General features: G+C 45.3%; 1 protein-coding gene across 1 annotated transcript in view; it reads left to right on the top strand.

The window, feature by feature from the left end:
• The window catches only part of LOC144488443 (uncharacterized), a 72,162-nt gene that overhangs the window by 35,364 nt on the left and 17,184 nt on the right, over positions 1–19,614 (top strand). The gene's annotated exons all lie outside the window — the stretch shown is intronic.

Raw genomic sequence — 19,614 nt, 5'->3', positions numbered from 1 at the left:
CGGGTTAGGTTAATTGGCCAGGTTAAAAATTGCCCCTTAGAGTCCTGGGATGCGTAGGTTAGAGGGATTAGCGGGTAAATATGTGGGGATAGGGCCTGGGTGGGATTGTGGTCGGTGCAGACTCGATGGGCCGAATGGCCTCCTTCTGCACTGTAGGGTTTCTATGTTTTCTATGATTTCTATGATATAAACCACCCCGAACCCCTCAATTAGATTCCAGTCTGTAACTCACTCCCAGGTATCTGTTATTTTATATATAAACCACCCTGAACCCCTCGATTAGATTCCAGTCTATAACTCACTCCGAGGTATCTGTTATTCTATATATAAACCACCCCAAACCCCTCAATTAGATTCCAGTCTGTAACTCACTCCCGGGTATCTGTTACTCTATATATCAACCACCGCGAACCCCTCGATTAGATTCCAGTCTGTAACTCACTCCCGGGTATCTGTTATTCTATATATAAACCACCCTGAACCCCTCGATGAGATTCCAGTCTGTAACTCACTCCCGGGTATCTGTTATTGTATATATAAACCACCCCGAACCCCTCGATTAGATTCCAGTCTGAAACTCACTCCCGGGTATCTGTTATTGTATATATAAACCACCCTGAACCCCTCGATTAGATTCCAGTCTGTAACTCACTCCCGGGTATCTGTTATTGTATATATAAACCACCCCGAACCCCTTGATTAGATTCCAGTCTGTAACTCACACCCGGGTATCTGTTATTCTATATATAAACCATCCCGAACCCCTCGATTAGATTCCAGTCTGTAACTCACTCCCGGGTATTTGTTATTCTATATATAAACCACCCCGAACCCCTCGATGAGATTCCAGTCTGTAACTCACTCCCGGGTATCTGTTATTGTATATATAAACCACCCTGAACCCCTCGATTAGATTCCAGTCTGTAACTCACTCCCGGGTATCTGTTATTCTATATATAAACCACCCCCAACCCCTCGATTAGATTCCAGTCTGTAACTCACTCCCGGGTATCTGTTATTGTATATATAAACCACCCCGAACCCCTCGATTAGATTCCAGTCTGTAACTCACTCCCGGGTTTCTGTTATTCTATATATAAACCATCCTGAACCCCTCGATTAGATTCCAGTCTGTAACTCACTCCCGGGTTTCTGTTATTCTCTATATAAACCATCCCGAACCCCTCGATTAGATTCCAGTCTGTAACTCACTCCCGGGTATCTGTTATTCTATATATAAACCACCCCGAACCCCTCGATTAGATTCCAGTCTGTAACTCACTCCGGGGTATCTGTTATTCTGTATATAAACCACCCCGAACCCCTCGATTAGATTCCAGTCTGTACCTCACTCCCAGGTATCTGTTATTCTATATATAAACCACCCTGAACCCCTCGATTAGATTCCAGTCTGTACCTCACTCCCAGGTATCTGTTATTCTGTATATAAACCACCCCGAGCCCCTCAATTAGATTTCAGTCTGTAACTCACTCCCAGTTATCTGTTATTTTATATATAAACCACCCTGAACCCCTCGATTAGATTCCAGTCTGTAACTCACTCCCGGGTATCTGTTATTCTATATATAAACCACCCCGAAACCCTCGATTAGATTCCAGTCTGTAACTCACTCCGGGGTATCTGTTATTCTGTATATAAACCACCCCGAACCCCTCGATTAGATTCCAGTCTGTACCTCACTCCCAGGTATCTGTTATTCTATATATAAACCACCCTGAACCCCTCGATTAGATTCCAGTCTGTACCTCACTCCCAGGTATCTGTTATTCTGTATATAAACCACCCCGAGCCCCTCAATTAGATTTCAGTCTGTAACTCACTCCCAGTTATCTGTTATTTTATATATAAACCACCCTGAACCCCTCGATTAGATTCCAGTCTGTAACTCACTCCCGGGTATCTGTTATTCTATATATAAACCACCCCGAACCCCTTGATTAGATTCCAGTCTGTAACTCACTCCCGGGTTTCTGTTATTCTATATATAAACCATCCTGATCCCCTCAATGAGATTCCAGTCTGTAACTCACTTCCGGGTGTCTGTTAATCTATATATGAGAACAAGATTGATCAGGTGTGTGGTGGGGGTAGTCTGGGGAGAGTGGGGAGAGATCACACGTAAGCAATTCTTTTTCTAATTTTCCTCATTGTTAATTCTGTGATCATCTTCCATCCTTTTGCTAATGCCATGCCATCCAGTGTAAACAATTTATCCCTCTTTACCTAACCATTACTCATTGTAACCTGGAACGCCCTTATCAGGTCATTTTTTGCTTCACAGCTCCAGGGTCCCGGGTTCGATTCCCGGCTCGGGTCACTGTCTGTGTGGAGTTTGCACATTCTCCTCGTGTCTGCGTGGGTTTCCTCCGGGTGCTCTGGTTTCCTCCCACAGTCCAAAGATGTGCGGGTTAGGTTGATTGGCCAGGTTAAAAATTGCCCCTTAGAGTCCTGGGATGCGTAGTTTAGAGGGATTAGCGGGTAAATATGTGGGGATAGGGCCTGGGTGGGATTGTGGTCGGTGCAGACTCGATGGGCCGAATGGCCTCCTTCTGCACTGTAGGGTTTCTATGTTTTCTATGATTTCTATGATATAAACCACCCCGAACCCCTCAATTAGATTCCAGTCTGTAACTCACTCCCAGGTATCTGTTATTTTATATATAAACCACCCTGAACCCCTCGATTAGATTCCAGTCTATAACTCACTCCGAGGTATCTGTTATTCTATATATAAACCACCCCAAACCCCTCAATTAGATTCCAGTCTGTAACTCACTCCCGGGTATCTGTTACTCTATATATAAACCACCCCGAACCCCTCGATTAGATTCCAGTCTGTAACTCACTCCCGGGTATCTGTTATTCTATATATAAACCACCCTGAACCCCTCGATGAGATTCCAGTCTGTAACTCACTCCCGGGTATCTGTTATTGTATATATAAACCACCCCGAACCCCTCGATTAGATTCCAGTCTGTAACTCACTCCCGGGTATCTGTTATTGTATATATAAACCACCCCGAACCCCTCGATTAGATTCCAGTCTGTAACTCACTCCCGGGTATCCGTTATTGTATATATAAACCACCCCGAACCCCTTGATTAGATTCCAGTCTGTAACTCACACCCGGGTATCTGTTATTCTATATATAAACCATCCCGAACCCCTCGATTAGATTCCAGTCTGTAACTCACTCCCGGGTATTTGTTATTCTATATATAAACCACCCCGAACCCCTCGATTAGATTCCAGTCTGTAACTCACTCCCTGGTATCTGTTATTGTATATATAAACCACCCTGAACCCCTCGATTAGATTCCAGTCTGTAACTCACTCCCGGGTATCTGTTATTCTATATATAAACCACCCCCAACCCCTCGATTAGATTCCAGTCTGTAACTCACTCCCGGGTATCTGTTATTGTATATATAAACCACCCCGAACCCCTCGATTAGATTCCAGTCTTTAAATCACTCCCGGGTATCTGTTATTCTATATATAAACCACCCCGAACCCCTCAATTAGATTCCAGTCTGTAACTCACTCCCGGGTATCTGTTATTCTATATATAAACCACCCCCAACCCCTCGATGAGATTCCAGTCTGTAACTCACTCCCGGGTATCTGTTATTGTATATATAAACCACCCCGAACCCCTCGATTAGATTCCAGTCTGTAACTCACTCCCGGGTATCAGTTATTCTATATATAAACCACCCCCAACCCCTCGATTAGATTCCAGTCTGTAACTCACTCCCGGGTATCTGTTAATCTATATATAAACCACCCCGAACCCCTCGATTAGATTCCAGTCTGTAACTCACTCCCGGGTATCTGTTATTCTATATATAAACCACCCCGAACCCCTCGATTAGATTCCAGTCTGTAACTCACTCCCGGGTATCTGTTATTCTATATATAAACCACCCCAAACCCCTCGATTAGATTCCAGTCTGTAACTCACTCCCGGGTATCTGTTATTGTATATATAAACCACCCCGAACCCCTCGATTAGATTCCAGTCTGTAACTCACTCCCGGGTATCTGTTATTGTATATATAAACCACCCCGAACCCCTCGATTAGATTCCAGTCTGTAACTCACTCCCGGGTATCTGTTATTGTATATATAAACCACCCCGAACCCCTTGATTAGATTCCAGTCTGTAACTCACACCCGGGTATCTGTTATTCTATATATAAACCATCCCGAACCCCTCGATTAGATTCCAGTCTGTAACTCACTCCCGGGTATTTGTTATTTTATATATAGACCACCCCGAACCACTCGATTAGATTCCAGTCTGTAACTCACTCCCGGGTATCTGTTATTGTTTATATAAACCACCCTGAACCCCTCGATTAGATTCCAGTCTGTAACTCACTCCCGGGTATCTGTTATTCTATATATAAACCACCCCCAACCCCTCGATTAGATTCCAGTCTGTAACTCACTCCCGGGTATCTGTTATTGTATATATAAACCACCCCGAACCCCTCGATTAGATTCCAGTCTGTAACTCACTCCCGGGTATCTGTTATTGTATATATAAACCACCCCGAACCCCTCGATTAGATTCCAGTCTGTAACTCACGCCCGGGTATCTGTTAATGTATATATAAACCACCCCGAACCCCTCGATTAGATTCCAGTCTGTATCTCACTCCCGGGTATCTGTTATTCTATATATAAACCACCCCGAACCCCTTGATTAGATTCCAGTCTGTAACTCACTCCCGGGTTTCTGTTATTCTATATATAAACCATCCTGATCCCCTCAATTAGATTCCAGTCTGTAACTCACTTCCGGGTGTCTGTTAATCTGTATATGAGAACAAGATTGATCAGGTGTGTGGTGGGGGTAGTCAGGGGAGAGTGGGGAGAGATCACACGTAAGCAAGTTCTTTTTCTAATTTTCCTCATTATTAATTCTGTGATCATCTTCCATCCTTTTGCTAATGCCATGCCATCCAGTGTAAACAATTTATCCCACTTTACCTAACCATTACTCATTGTAACCTGGAACGCCCTTATCAGGTCATTTTTTGCTTCACAGCTCCAGGGTCCCGGGTTCGATTCCCGGCTCGGGTCACTGTCTGTGTGGAGTTTGCACATTCTCCTCGTGTCTGCGTGGGTTTCCTCCGGGTGCTCTGGTTTCCTCCCACAGTCCAAAGATGTGCGGGTTAGGTTGATTGGCCAGGTTAAAAATTGCCCCTTAGAGTCCTGGGATGCGTAGGTTAGAGGGATTAGCGGGTAAATATGTGGGGATAGGGCCTGGGTGGGATTGTGGTCGGTGCAGACTCGATGGGCCGAATGGCCTCCTTCTGCACTGTAGGGTTTCTATGTTTTCTATGATTTCTATGATATAAACCACCCCGAACCCCTCAATTAGATTCCAGTCTGTAACTCACTCCCAGGTATCTGTTATTTTATATATAAACCACCCTGAACCCCTCGATTAGATTCCAGTCTATAACTCACTCCGAGGTATCTGTTATTCTATATATAAACCACCCCAAACCCCTCAATTAGATTCCAGTCTGTAACTCACTCCCGGGTATCTGTTACTCTATATATAAACCATCCCGAACCCCGCGATTAGATTCCAGTCTGTAACTCACTCCCGGGTATCTGTTATTCTATATATAAACCACCCTGAACCCCTCGATGAGATTCCAGTCTGTAACTCACTCCCGGGTATCTGTTATTGTATATATAAACCACCCCGAACCCCTCGATTAGATTCCAGTCTGTAACTCACTCCCGGGTATCTGTTATTGTATATATAAACCACCCCGAACCCCTCGATTAGATTCCAGTCTGTAACTCACTCCCAGGTATCTGTTATTCTATAGATAAACCACCCCCAACCCCTCGATTAGATTCCAGTCTTTAAATCACTCCCGGGTATCTGTTATTCTATATATAAACCACCCCGAACCCCTCAATTAGATTCCAGTCTGTAACTCACTCCCGGGTATCTGTTATTCTATATATAAACCACCCCGAACCCCTTGATTAGATTCCAGTCTGTAACTCACTCCCGGGTATCTGTTATTGTATATATAAACCACCCTGAACCCCTCGATTAGATTCCAGTCTGTAACTCACTCCCGGGTATCTGTTATTCTATACATAAACCACCCCGAACCCCTCGATTAGATTCCAGTCTGTAACTCACTCCCGGGTATCTGTTATTGTATATATAAACCACCCCGAACCCCTCGATTAGATTCCAGTCTGTAACTCACTCCCGGGTATCAGTTATTCTATATATAAACCACCCCCAACCCCTCGATTAGATTCCAGTCTGTAACTCACTCCCGGGTATCTGTTAATCTATATATAAACCACCCCGAACCCCTCGATTAGATTCCAGTCTGTAACTCACTCCCGGGTATCTGTTATTCTATATATAAACCACCCCGAACCCCTCGATTAGATTCCAGTCTGTAACTCACTCCCGGGTATCTGTTATTCTATATATAAACCATCCCGAACCCCTCGATTAGATTCCAGTCTGTAACTCACTCCCGGGTATTTGTTATTTTATATATAGACCACCCCGAACCACTCGATTAGATTCCAGTCTGTAACTCACTCCCGGGTATCTGTTATTGTATATATAAACCACCCTGAACCCCTCGATTAGATTCCAGTCTGTAACTCACTCCCGGGTATCTGTTATTCTATATATAAACCACCCCCAACCCCTCGATTAGATTCCAGTCTGTAACTCACTCCCGGGTATCTGTTATTGTATATATAAACCACCCCGAACCCCTCGATTAGATTCCAGTCTGTAACTCACTCCCGGGTATCTGTTATTGTATATATAAACCACCCCGAACCCCTCGATTAGATTCCAGTCTGTAACTCACGCCCGGGTATCTGTTAATGTATATATAAACCACCCCGAAACCCTCGATTAGATTCCAGTCTGTATCTCACTCCCGGGTATCTGTTATTCTATATATAAACCACCCCGAACCCCTTGATTAGATTCCAGTCTGTAACTCACTCCCGGGTTTCTGTTATTCTATATATAAACCATCCTGATCCCCTCAATTAGATTCCAGTCTGTAACTCACTTCCGGGTGTCTGTTAATCTGTATATGAGAACAAGATTGATCAGGTGTGTGGTGGGGGTAGTCAGGGGAGAGTGGGGAGAGATCACACGTAAGCAAGTTCTTTTTCTAATTTTCCTCATTATTAATTCTGTGATCATCTTCCATCCTTTTGCTAATGCCATGCCATCCAGTGTAAACAATTTATCCCTCTTTACCTAACCATTACTCATTGTAACCTGGAACGCCCTTATCAGGTCATTTTTTGCTTCACAGCTCCAGGGTCCCGGGTTCGATTCCCGGCTCGGGTCACTGTCTGTGTGGAGTTTGCACATTCTCCTCGTGTCTGCGTGGGTTTCCTCCGGGTGCTCTGGTTTCCTCCCACAGTCCAAAGATGTGCGGGTTAGGTTGATTGGCCAGGTTAAAAATTGCCCCTTAGAGTCCTGGGATGCGTAGGTTAGAGGGATTAGCGGGTAAATATGTGGGGATAGGGCCTGGGTGGGATTGTGGTCGGTGCAGACTCGATGGGCCGAATGGCCTCCTTCTGCACTGTAGGGTTTCTATGTTTTCTATGATTTCTATGATATAAACCACCCCGAACCCCTCAATTAGATTCCAGTCTGTAACTCACTCCCAGGTATCTGTTATTTTATATATAAACCACCCTGAACCCCTCGATTAGATTCCAGTCTATAACTCACTCCGAGGTATCTGTTATTCTATATATAAACCACCCCAAACCCCTCAATTAGATTCCAGTCTGTAACTCACTCCCGGGTATCTGTTACTCTATATATAAACCATCCCGAACCCCGCGATTAGATTCCAGTCTGTAACTCACTCCCGGGTATCTGTTATTCTATATATAAACCACCCTGAACCCCTCGATGAGATTCCAGTCTGTAACTCACTCCCGGGTATCTGTTATTGTATATATAAACCACCCCGAACCCCTCGATTAGATTCCAGTCTGTAACTCACTCCCGGGTATCTGTTATTGTATATATAAACCACCCCGAACCCCTCGATTAGATTCCAGTCTGTAACTCACTCCCAGGTATCTGTTATTCTATAGATAAACCACCCCCAACCCCTCGATTAGATTCCAGTCTTTAAATCACTCCCGGGTATCTGTTATTCTATATATAAACCACCCCGAACCCCTCAATTAGATTCCAGTCTGTAACTCACTCCCGGGTATCTGTTATTCTATATATAAACCACCCCGAACCCCTTGATTAGATTCCAGTCTGTAACTCACTCCCGGGTATCTGTTATTGTATATATAAACCACCCTGAACCCCTCGATTAGATTCCAGTCTGTAACTCACTCCCGGGTATCTGTTATTCTATACATAAACCACCCCGAACCCCTCGATTAGATTCCAGTCTGTAACTCACTCCCGGGTATCTGTTATTGTATATATAAACCACCCCGAACCCCTCGATTAGATTCCAGTCTGTAACTCACTCCCGGGTATCAGTTATTCTATATATAAACCACCCCCAACCCCTCGATTAGATTCCAGTCTGTAACTCACTCCCGGGTATCTGTTAATCTATATATAAACCACCCCGAACCCCTCGATTAGATTCCAGTCTGTAACTCACTCCCGGGTATCTGTTATTCTATATATAAACCACCCCGAACCCCTCGATTAGATTCCAGTCTGTAACTCACTCCCGGGTATCTGTTATTGTATATATAAACCACCCCAAACCCCTCGATTAGATTCCAGTCTGTAACTCACTCCCGGGTATCTGTTATTGTATATATAAACCACCCCGAACCCCTCGATTAGATTCCAGTCTGTAACTCACTCCCGGGTATCTGTTATTCTATATATAAACCACCCCGAACCCCTCGATTAGATTCCAGTCTGTAACTCACTCCCGGGTATCTGTTATTGTATATATAAACCACCCCGAACCCCTTGATTAGATTCCAGTCTGTAACTCACACCCGGGTATCTGTTATTCTATATATAAACCATCCCGAACCCCTCGATTAGATTCCAGTCTGTAACTCACTCCCGGGTATTTGTTATTCTATATATAAACCACCCCGAACCCCTCGATTATATTCCAGTCTGTAACTCACTCCCGGGTATCTGTTATTCTATATATAAACCACCCCAAACCCCTCGATTAGATTCCAGTCTGTAACTCACTCCCGGGTATCTGTTATTGTATATATAAACCACCCCGAATCCCTCGATTAGATTCCAGTCTGTAACTCACTCCCGGGTATCTGTTATTCTATATATAAACCACACCGAACCCCTTGATTAGATTCCAGTCTGTAACTCACTCCCGGGTATCTGTTATTCTATATATAAACCACCCCGAACCCCTCGATTAGATTCCAGTCTGTAACTCACTCCCGGGTATCTGTTATTGTATATATAAACCACCCCGAATCCCTCGATTAGATTCCAGTCTGTAACTCACTCCCGGGTATCTGTTATTGTATATATAAACCACCCCGAACCCTTTGATTAGATTCCAGTCTGTAACTCACTCCCGGGTATCTGTTATTCTATATATAAACCATCCCGAACCCCTCGATTAGATTCCAGTCTGTAACTCACTCCCGGGTATCTGTTATTGTATATATAAACCACCCCGAACCCCTCGATTAGATTCCAGTCTGTAACTCACTCCCGGGTATCTGTTATTGTATATATAAACCCCCCCAAACCCCTCTATTAGATTCCAGTCTGTAACTCACTCCCGGGTATCTGTTATTGTATATATAAACCACCCCGAACCCCTCGATTAGATTCCAGTCTGTAACTCACTCCCGGGTATCTGTTATTGTATATATAAACCCCCCCGAACCCCTCGATTAGATTCCAGTCTGCAACTCACTCCCGGATATCTGTTATTGTATATAGAAACCACCCCGAACCCCTCGATTAGATTCCAGTCTGTAACTCACTCCCGGGTATCTGTTATTGTATATATAAACCACCCCGAACCCCTCGATTAGATTCCAGTCTGTAACTCACTCCCGGGTATCTGTTATTGTATATATAAACCACCCCGAACCCCTCGATTAGATTCCAGCCTGTAACTCACGCCCGGGTATCTGTTATTGTATATATAAACCACCCCGAACCCCTCGAATAGATTCCAGTCTGTAACTCACTCCCGGGTATCTGTTATTCTATATATAAACCACCCCGAACCCCTTGATTAGATTCCAGTCTGTAACTCACTCCCGGGTATCTGTTATTCTATATATAAACCACCCCGAACCCCTTGATTAGATTCCAGTCTGTAACTCACTCCCGGGTATCTGTTATTCTATATATAAACCACCCCGAACCCCTCGATTAGATTCCAGTCTGTAACTCACTCCCGGGTATCTGTTATTCTATATATAAACCACCCTGAACCCCTCGATTAGATTCCAGTCTGTAACTCACTCCCGGGTATCTGTTATTGTATATATAAACCACCCCGAACCCCTCGATTAGATTCCAGTCTGTAACTCACTCCCGGGTATCTGTTATTCTATATATAAACCACCACGAACCACTCGGTTAGATTCCAGTCTGTACCTCACTCCCGGGTATCTGTTATTGTATATATAAACCACCCCGAACCCCTCGATTAGATTCCAGTCTGTAACTCACTCCCGGGTATCTGTTATTCTATATATAAACCACCCCGAACCCCTCGATTATATTCCAGTCTGTAACTCACTCCCGGGTATCTGTTATTGTATATATAAACCACCCCGAACCCCTCGATTAGATTCCAGTCTGTAACTCACTCCCGGGTATCTGTTATTGTATATATAAACCCCCCCGAACCCCTCGATTAGATTCCAGTCTGTAACTCACTCCCGGGTATCTGTTATTCTATATATAAACCACCCCGAACCCCTCTATTAGATTCCAGTCTGTAACCCACTCCCGGGTATCTGTTATTCTATATATAAACCACCCCGAACCCCTCGATTAGATTCCAGTCTGTAACTCACTCCCGGGTATCTGTTATTCTATATATAAACCACCCCGAACCCCTCGATTAGATTCCAGTCTGTAACTCACTCCTGGGTATCTGTTATTGTATATATAAACCACCCCGAACCCCTCGATTAGATTCCAGTCTGTAACTCACTCCCGGGTATCTGTTATTTTATATATAAACCACCCCGAACCCCTCGATTAGATTCCAGTCTGTAACTCACTCCCGGGCATCTGGTATTGTATATATAAACCACCCCGAACCCCTCGATTAGATTCCAGTCTGTAACTCACTCCCGGGTATCTGTTATTGTATATATAAACCACCCCGAACCCCTCGATTAGATTCCAGTCTGTAACTCACTCCCGGGTATCTGTTATTGTATATATAAACCACCCCGAACCCCTCGATTAGATTCCAGTCTGTAACTCACTCCCGGGTATCTGTTATTCTATATATAAACCATCCCGAACCGCTCGATTAGATTCCAGTCTGTAACTCACTCCCGGGTATCTGTTATTCTATATATAAACCATCCCGAGCCCCTCGATTAGATTCCAGTCTGTATATCACTCCCGGGAATCTGTTATTCTATATATAAACCATCCCGAACCCCTCGATTAGATTCCAGTCTTAACTCACTCCCGGGTATCTGTTATTCTATATATAAACCATCCCGAACCCCTCGATTAGATTCCAGTCTGTAACTCACTCCCGGGTATCTGTTATTCTCTATATAAACCATCCCGAACCCCTCGATTAGATTCCAGTCTGTAACTCACTCCCAGGTATCTGTTATTCTACATATAAACCACCCCCAACCCCTCGATTAGATTCCAGTCTGTAACTCACTCCCGGGTATCTGTTATTCTCTATATAAACCATCCTGAACTCCTCAGTTAGATTCCAGTCTGTAACTCACTCCCGGGTATCTGTTATTCCATATATAAACCACCCCGAACCCCTCGATTAGATTCCAGTCTGTAACTCACTCCCGGGTATCTCTTATTCTACATATAAACCACCCCGACCCCTCGATTAGATTCCAGTCTGTAACTCACTTCCAGGTATCTGTTATTCTATATACAAACCATCCTGATCGCCTCGATTATATTCCAGTCTGTAGTTCACTCCCGAGTATCTGTTATTCTATATAAAACACCCCGAAACCCTCGATTAGGTTCTGGACTGTGACTCACTCCTGGGTATCTGTTATTCTATATATAAACCATCCTGCTCCCCTCGATTAGATTCCAGTCTGTAACTCACTCCCGGGTATCTGTTATTCTATATATAAACCACCCCGAACATCTCGATTAGATTCCAGCCTGTAACTCACTCCCTGGTATCTGTTATTGTAAATATAAACCATCCTGATACCCTCGATTAGATTCCAATCTGTAATTCACTCCCGGTTATCTGTTATTCTATGGATAAACCATCCTGATCCCCTGCATTAGATTCCAGTCTGTAACTCACTCCCAGGTATCTGTTATTCCATATATAAACCATCCCGAAACCCTCGATTCGCTTCCAGTCTGTAACTCACTCCCAGGTATCTGTTATTCTCTATATAAACCATCCCGAAACACTCGAAGATACTCCAATATGTAACTCACTCCCGGGTATCTGTTATTCTATATATAAACCAACCTGAACCCCTCGAATAGATTCCAGTCTGTAACTCACTCCCGGGTATCTGTTATTCTATATATAAACCATCCTGATCCCCTCGATTAGATTCCAGTCTTAACTCACTCCCGGGTATCTGTTATTCTATATATAAACCATCCCGAACCCCTCGATTAGATTCCAGTCTGTAACTCACTCCCGGGTATCTGTTATTCTCTATATAAACCATCCCGAACCCCTCGATTAGATTCCAGTCTGTAACTCACTCCCAGGTATCTGTTATTCTACATATAAACCACCCCCAACCCCTCGATTAGATTCCAGTCTGTAACTCACTCCCGGGTATCTGTTATTCTCTATATAAACCATCCTGAACTCCTCAGTTAGATTCCAGTCTGTAACTCACTCCCGGGTATCTGTTATTCCATATATAAACCACCCCGAACCCCTCGATTAGATTCCAGTCTGTAACTCACTCCCGGGTATCTCTTATTCTACATATAAACCACCCCGACCCCTCGATTAGATTCCAGTCTGTAACTCACTTCCAGGTATCTGTTATTCTATATACAAACCATCCTGATCGCCTCGATTATATTCCAGTCTGTAGTTCACTCCCGAGTATCTGTTATTCTATATAAAACACCCCGAAACCCTCGATTAGGTTCTGGACTGTAACTCACTCCTGGGTATCTGTTATTCTATATATAAACCATCCTGCTCCCCTCGATTAGATTCCAGTCTGTAACTCACTCCCGGGTATCTGTTATTCTATATATAAACCACCCCGAACAGCTCGATTAGATTCCAGCCTGTAACTCACTCCCTGGTATCTGTTATTGTAAATATAAACCATCCTGATACCCTCGATTAGATTCCAATCTGTAACTCACTCCCGGTTATCTGTTATTCTATGGATAAACCATCCTGATCCCCTGCATTAGATTCCAGTCTGTAACTCACTCCCAGGTATCTGTTATTCCATATATAAACCATCCCGAAACCCTCGATTCGCTTCCAGTCTGTAACTCACTCCCAGGTATCTGTTATTCTCTATATAAACCATCCCGAAACACTCGAAGATACTCCAATATGTAACTCACTCCCGGGTATCTGTTATTCTATATATAAACCAACCTGAACCCCTCGAATAGATTCCAGTCTGTAACTCACTCCCGGGTATCTGTTATTCTATATATAAACCATCCTGATCCCCTCGATTAGATTCCAATCTGTAACTCACTCCCGGGTATCTGTTATTCTATATATAAACCACCCTGAATCCCTCGATTAGATTCCAATCTGTAACTCACTCCCGGGTATCTGTTATTCTATATATAAACCACCCTGAATCCCTCGATTAGATTCCAGTCTGTAACTCACTCCCGGATATCTGTTATTCTATATATAAACCATCCTGAATCCCTCGATTAGATTCCAATCTGTAACTCACTCCCGGGTATCTGTTATTCTATATATAAACCACCCTGAATCCCTCGATTAGATTCCGGTCTGTCACTCACTCCCGGGTATCTGTTATTCTATATATAAACCACCCTGAACCCCTCGATTAGATTCCAATCTGTAACTCACTCCCGGGTATCTGTTATTCTATATATAAACCATCCTGATCCCCTCGAGTAGATTCCAGTCTGTAACTCACTCCCAGGTATCTGTTAGTCTATATTTAAACCATCCCAAAACCCTCGAAAAGATTCCAGTCTGTAACTCACTCCCGAGTATCTGTTATTCTGTGTATAAACCATCCCGAACCCCTCGAATATATTCCAGTCTGTAACTCACTCCCGGGTATCTGTTATTCTATATATAAACCATCCCGAACCCCTCGATTAGATTCCAGTCTGTAACTCACTCCCGGGTATCTGTTATTCTGTGTATAAACCACCCGGAAACCCTTGATGAGATTCCAGTCTGTAACTCACTCCTGGGTATCTGTTATTCGATACATAAACCACCCCGAACCCCTCGATTAGATTCCAGTCTGTAACTCACTCCCAGGTATCTGTTAGTCTATATTTTAACCATCCCAAAACCCTCGAAAAGATTCCAGTCTGTACCTCACTCCCAGGTATCTGTTATTCTCTATATAAACCATCCCGAACCCCTCGATTAGATTACAGTCTGTAACTCACTCCCGGGTATCTCTTATTCTCTATATAAACCACACTGAACCCCTCGATTAGATTACAGTCTGTAACTCACTCCCAGGTATCTGTTATTCTATATATAAACCACCCTGAATCCCTCGATTAGATTCCAGTCTGTAACTCACTCCCGGGTATCTGTTATTCTATATATAAACCATCCTGATCCCCTCGATTAGATTCCAATCTGTAACTCACTCCCGGGTATCTATTATTCTATATATAAACCACCCTGAATCCCTCGATTAGATTCCAATCTGTAACTCACTCCCGGGTATCTGTTATTCTATATATAAACCACCCTGAATCCCTCGATTAGATTCCAGTCTGTAACTCACTCCCGGATATCTGTTATTCTATATATAAACCATCCTGATCCCCTCGATTAGATTCCAATCTGTAACTCACTCCCGGGTATCTGTTATTCTATATATAAACCACCCTGAATCCCTCGATTAGATTCCGGTCTGTCACTCACTCCCGGGTATCTGTTATTCTATATATAAACCACCCTGAACCCCTCGATTAGATTCCAATCTGTAACTCACTCCCGGGTATCTGTTATTCTATATATAAACCATCCTGATCCCCTCGAGTAGATTCCAGTCTGTAACTCACTCCCAGGTATCTGTTAGTCTATATTTAAACCATCCCAAAACCCTCGAAAAGATTCCAGTCTGTAACTCACTCCCGAGTATCTGTTATTCTGTGTATAAACCATCCCGAACCCCTCGAATATATTCCAGTCTGTAACTCACTCCCGGGTATCTGTTATTCTATATATAAACCACCCCGAACCCCTCGATTAGATTCCAGTCTGTAACTCACTCCCGGATATCTGTTATTCTATATATAAACCACCCCGAACCCCTCGATTAGATTCCAGTCTATATCTCACTCCCAGGTATCTGTTATTCTATATATAAACCATCCCGAACCCCTCGATTAGATTCCAGTCTGTAACTCACTCCCGGGTATCTGTTATTCTGTGTATAAACCACCCGGAAATCCTCGATTAGATTCCAGTCTGTAACTCACTCCCAGGTATCTGTTAGTCTATATTTAAACCATCCCAAAACCCTCGCAAAGATTCCAGTCTGTACCTCACTCCCAGGTATCTGTTATTCTCTATATAAACCATCCCGAACCCCTCGATTAGATTACAGTCTGTAACTCACTCGCGGGTATCTGTTATTCTCTATATAAACCACACTGAACCCCTCGATTAGATTACAGTCTGTAACTCACTCCCAGGTATCTGTTATTCTATATATAAACCACCCCAAACCCCTCGATTAGATTCCAGTCTGTAACTCACTCCCGGGTATCTGTTATTCTATATATAAACCACCCCGAACCCCTCGATTAGATTCCAGTCTGTACCTCACTCCCAGGTATCTGTTATTCTCTATATAAACCACCCTGAACCCCTCGATTAGATTCCAGTCTGTAACTCACTCCCGGGTATCTGTTATTCTATATATAAACCACCCCAAACCCCTCGATTAGATTCCAGTCTGTAACTCACTCCCGGGTATCTGTTATTCTATATATAAACCACCCTGAACCCCTCGATTAGATTCCAGTCTGTAACTCACTCCCGGGTATCTGTTATTCTATATATAAACCACCCCAAACCCCTCGATTAGATTCCATTGCCTCATTGCCATGGAGATGGGCGCTGCCGGAAACGTCACTCAGTCGGGAAGCAGAAACACGCATGTGCGGGAGTGCGGGATGGAGCGGGGGTTAATGGAGGTGTTGGCGTGTCTCCCTCAGCGGGACTCGAGGTGAGGAAGGCGCTTCAATTCTGCTGCACCATCCCGCTGACACTAGGCCGCAGCGCTGTGGGGGCGGCTCGGGGACAGCCCCAGCCGGCGGGGAGGGGGCTGTGGGCTGTCGCTGCGGTTTTGGAGGGGGGTTCCCCGCATCCCCGCCCCCGCAAGCTCTCTCTCCATCGCTGCTTGTTGTCGATGTTGGGGAGCGACAGATTCTGGGAGTCTCCCCAATTTGTGCCTCCCAGGCCCCCCCACCCGGGGCCTGTGCCTGGCCCCCCTCCCGAGCCATCCAATCCCCCCCCCCCTCTCGAATATTCCTTCCCTCCGAGTATTCAACCGAATCACAGAATCCCTACAGTGCGAAAGGAGGCTATTCGGCCCATTGGGTTTGCACTGACTCCTGGACAGAGTATCTTATCCAGGCCCTCTCTCCTGCTCTATCCTCATAACCCCACACATTTACCGTGGCTAATGCTAGAATCCCTACAGCGCTGAACAAGGCCGTTCGGCCCATCAAGTCTGCACCGATCACAATCCCACCCAGGCCCTACCCCATAACCCCATGTATTTACCCTAGCTTGTCCCCCTGACACTAAGGGGCAATTTAGCCTGGCCAATCCACCTAACCCGCACATCTGTGGGAGGAAACCGGAGCACCCGGAGGAAACCCACGCAGACACGGGGAGGACGTGCAGACTTCACACAGAGAGTGACCCGAGACCTGGAATCAAACCCGGGTACCTGGCGCTGAGGGGCAGCAGTGCTAACCACTGTGCCACCCCTTGTTCCTTCTTTATTTGGGAAAGTGCCAAGTAAACTCACTGTCCGCCGCCCTGCTGGGCAGAGCTATTCCAGGTCAGCCTTTGGGAAGATCCATTCAGAGCATCCAGGAACATGTCTGGACTTATAGAATATAGGATAGGATCCCTACAGTGCAGAAGGAGGCCATTCAGCCCATCGAGACTGCACTAGCCACAATCCCACCCTATCCCCGTAACCCCACATATTTACCCTGCTAATCTCCCTGACACTAGGATCAATTTTAGCATGGCCAATCAACCTAACCTGCACACCTTTGGACTGTGGGAGGAAACCGGAGCACCCGGAGAAAACCCACGCAGACACGGGGAGAATGTGCAAACTCCAGACAGGCAGTCACCCGAAGCCGGAATTGAACCCGGGTCCCTGGCGCTGTGAGGCAGCAGTGCTAACCACTGTGCCACTGTGCCGCCCTATCCGAGTGACTATTGAAAAACGCGGCTGAAGTTGCCTCCTGTTGAGCTCCCGCTCAGTTCCAGGTCTCTCCCTGCCTGCAGTGGGGGTACAGACTGAGAGCATTGGGAGAATATTTGGAAGCTGGCATCACCGGTGCAGGAGTTAACAGAGTCACCGGTCAGAATTTAACCCTCCTGCTGGACCCGGAATCAGAGCGGGCGAGGGCCGGACAATGGAAATATCCCGTCACCTCGGAGATTTTACAGTTTCGGGATGAGTGAGGCTGTGAAGTCCCACCCATAGAGTGGGATAGCATAGGCCCTTCGGCGCACCGAGTCTGTACCAACAATAACTACCACTAAAGGCCCGCTCATCCCATTTTCCTGCACTTGATTTGATTTATTATTGTCACACGTATTAGTATACAGTGAAAAATATTGTTTCTTGCGCGCTATACAAAGCATACCGTTCATAGAGAAGGAAAGAAGTGCAGAATGTCCCATATCCTTGAATATTATGATATTTCTTTTAAGTTTATTTATCAGTGTCACAAGTCGGGTTACATTAACACTGCAATTAAGCTACTGTGGAAATCCCCACACTCCGACGCCTGTTCGGGTTCACTGAGGGAGTATTTAGCACGGCCAATGCACCTCACCAGCACGTCTTTCAGATTGTGGGGGGAAACTGGACCCACACAAACACGGGGAGAATGTACAGGTTCCGCGCAGACAGTGATCTAAGCTGGGAATTGAACCCGGGTCCCTGGCGCAGTGAGGCAGCAGTGGGCTAACCACTGTGCCACCGTCAAGTGCTCATCCGAATATTTTTTTTAAAGGTTGTGAGGTTTCCAGCTTCCACTACCTTCCCAGGCAGTGCATTCCAGATTCCCACCTCCCTCTGAGAGAAATAATCCTTTATCAGATCCCCTCTGAATCTCCTGCCCCTTACGTTGATGTGGAGATGCCGGCGCTGGACTGGGGTCGACACAGTAAGTAGTCTCACAACACCAGGTTAAAGTCCAACAGCTTTATTGCTACCAAATAAACCTGTTGGACTTTAACCTGGCGTCTTGAGGCTACTTACAATGCCCCCTCGTGATTGACCCCTCAACCAAGGGGAACAGCTGCTCCCTCCTCACCCTGTCCACACCCCTCAGAATCTTATACACCTCAATCATGTCCCCCCTCAGCCTTCCCTGCTCTGGAGAAAACAATCCAAACCTCCCTCCTTCTCGCTGAAATTCTCCAGCCCAGACAACATCCTGGTGAATCTCCTCTGTACCCCTTCTCGTGCTATCACATCCTTCCTATAATGAGGTGACCAGAACTCCTCAGATTCCTTCTGGATGGGGGGAGCAAGGGGGCAAACGGAAACAGAGTTGAGGGGAGGTGGGCATCGTCTGGGCAGTTTAGCTCAAAATATCTGTGGTCGAATTAAGAACAGGACGAGTCCATTCAGCCTCTCACGCCTAACCCAATGCCATTCCATCAGATTATGGCTGATCTAACTCAATCCTACCGTACCCCCCGCAACGACACCCTTTCAGCCCTCGCCTTTACCCCCCTCGCCTTGTTAATTGAGAATCTCGCTCCGCCGTTTCAAACCACGGAGGTTTCCTTCAGTGGGTTGGGTGAAGAGAGGGAGTTAACGGAGGAAGTCCCTCATTCTTCCGATCGGTCGTGTTCTCTGTCGTGCCTACCGTGGCCATTCGGCCCACCCACATATGGCCTGTTCTAGCCCCCCCCCCGCTCC

The sequence above is a fragment of the Mustelus asterias genome, unplaced genomic scaffold, assembly GCF_964213995.1.
Source record: "Mustelus asterias unplaced genomic scaffold, sMusAst1.hap1.1 HAP1_SCAFFOLD_1571, whole genome shotgun sequence".
NCBI classification, from domain to species: domain Eukaryota; kingdom Metazoa; phylum Chordata; class Chondrichthyes; order Carcharhiniformes; family Triakidae; genus Mustelus; species Mustelus asterias.
Note: the sequence above shows the minus strand (reverse complement) of the source record. Positions and strands in the feature narration are given on the sequence as shown.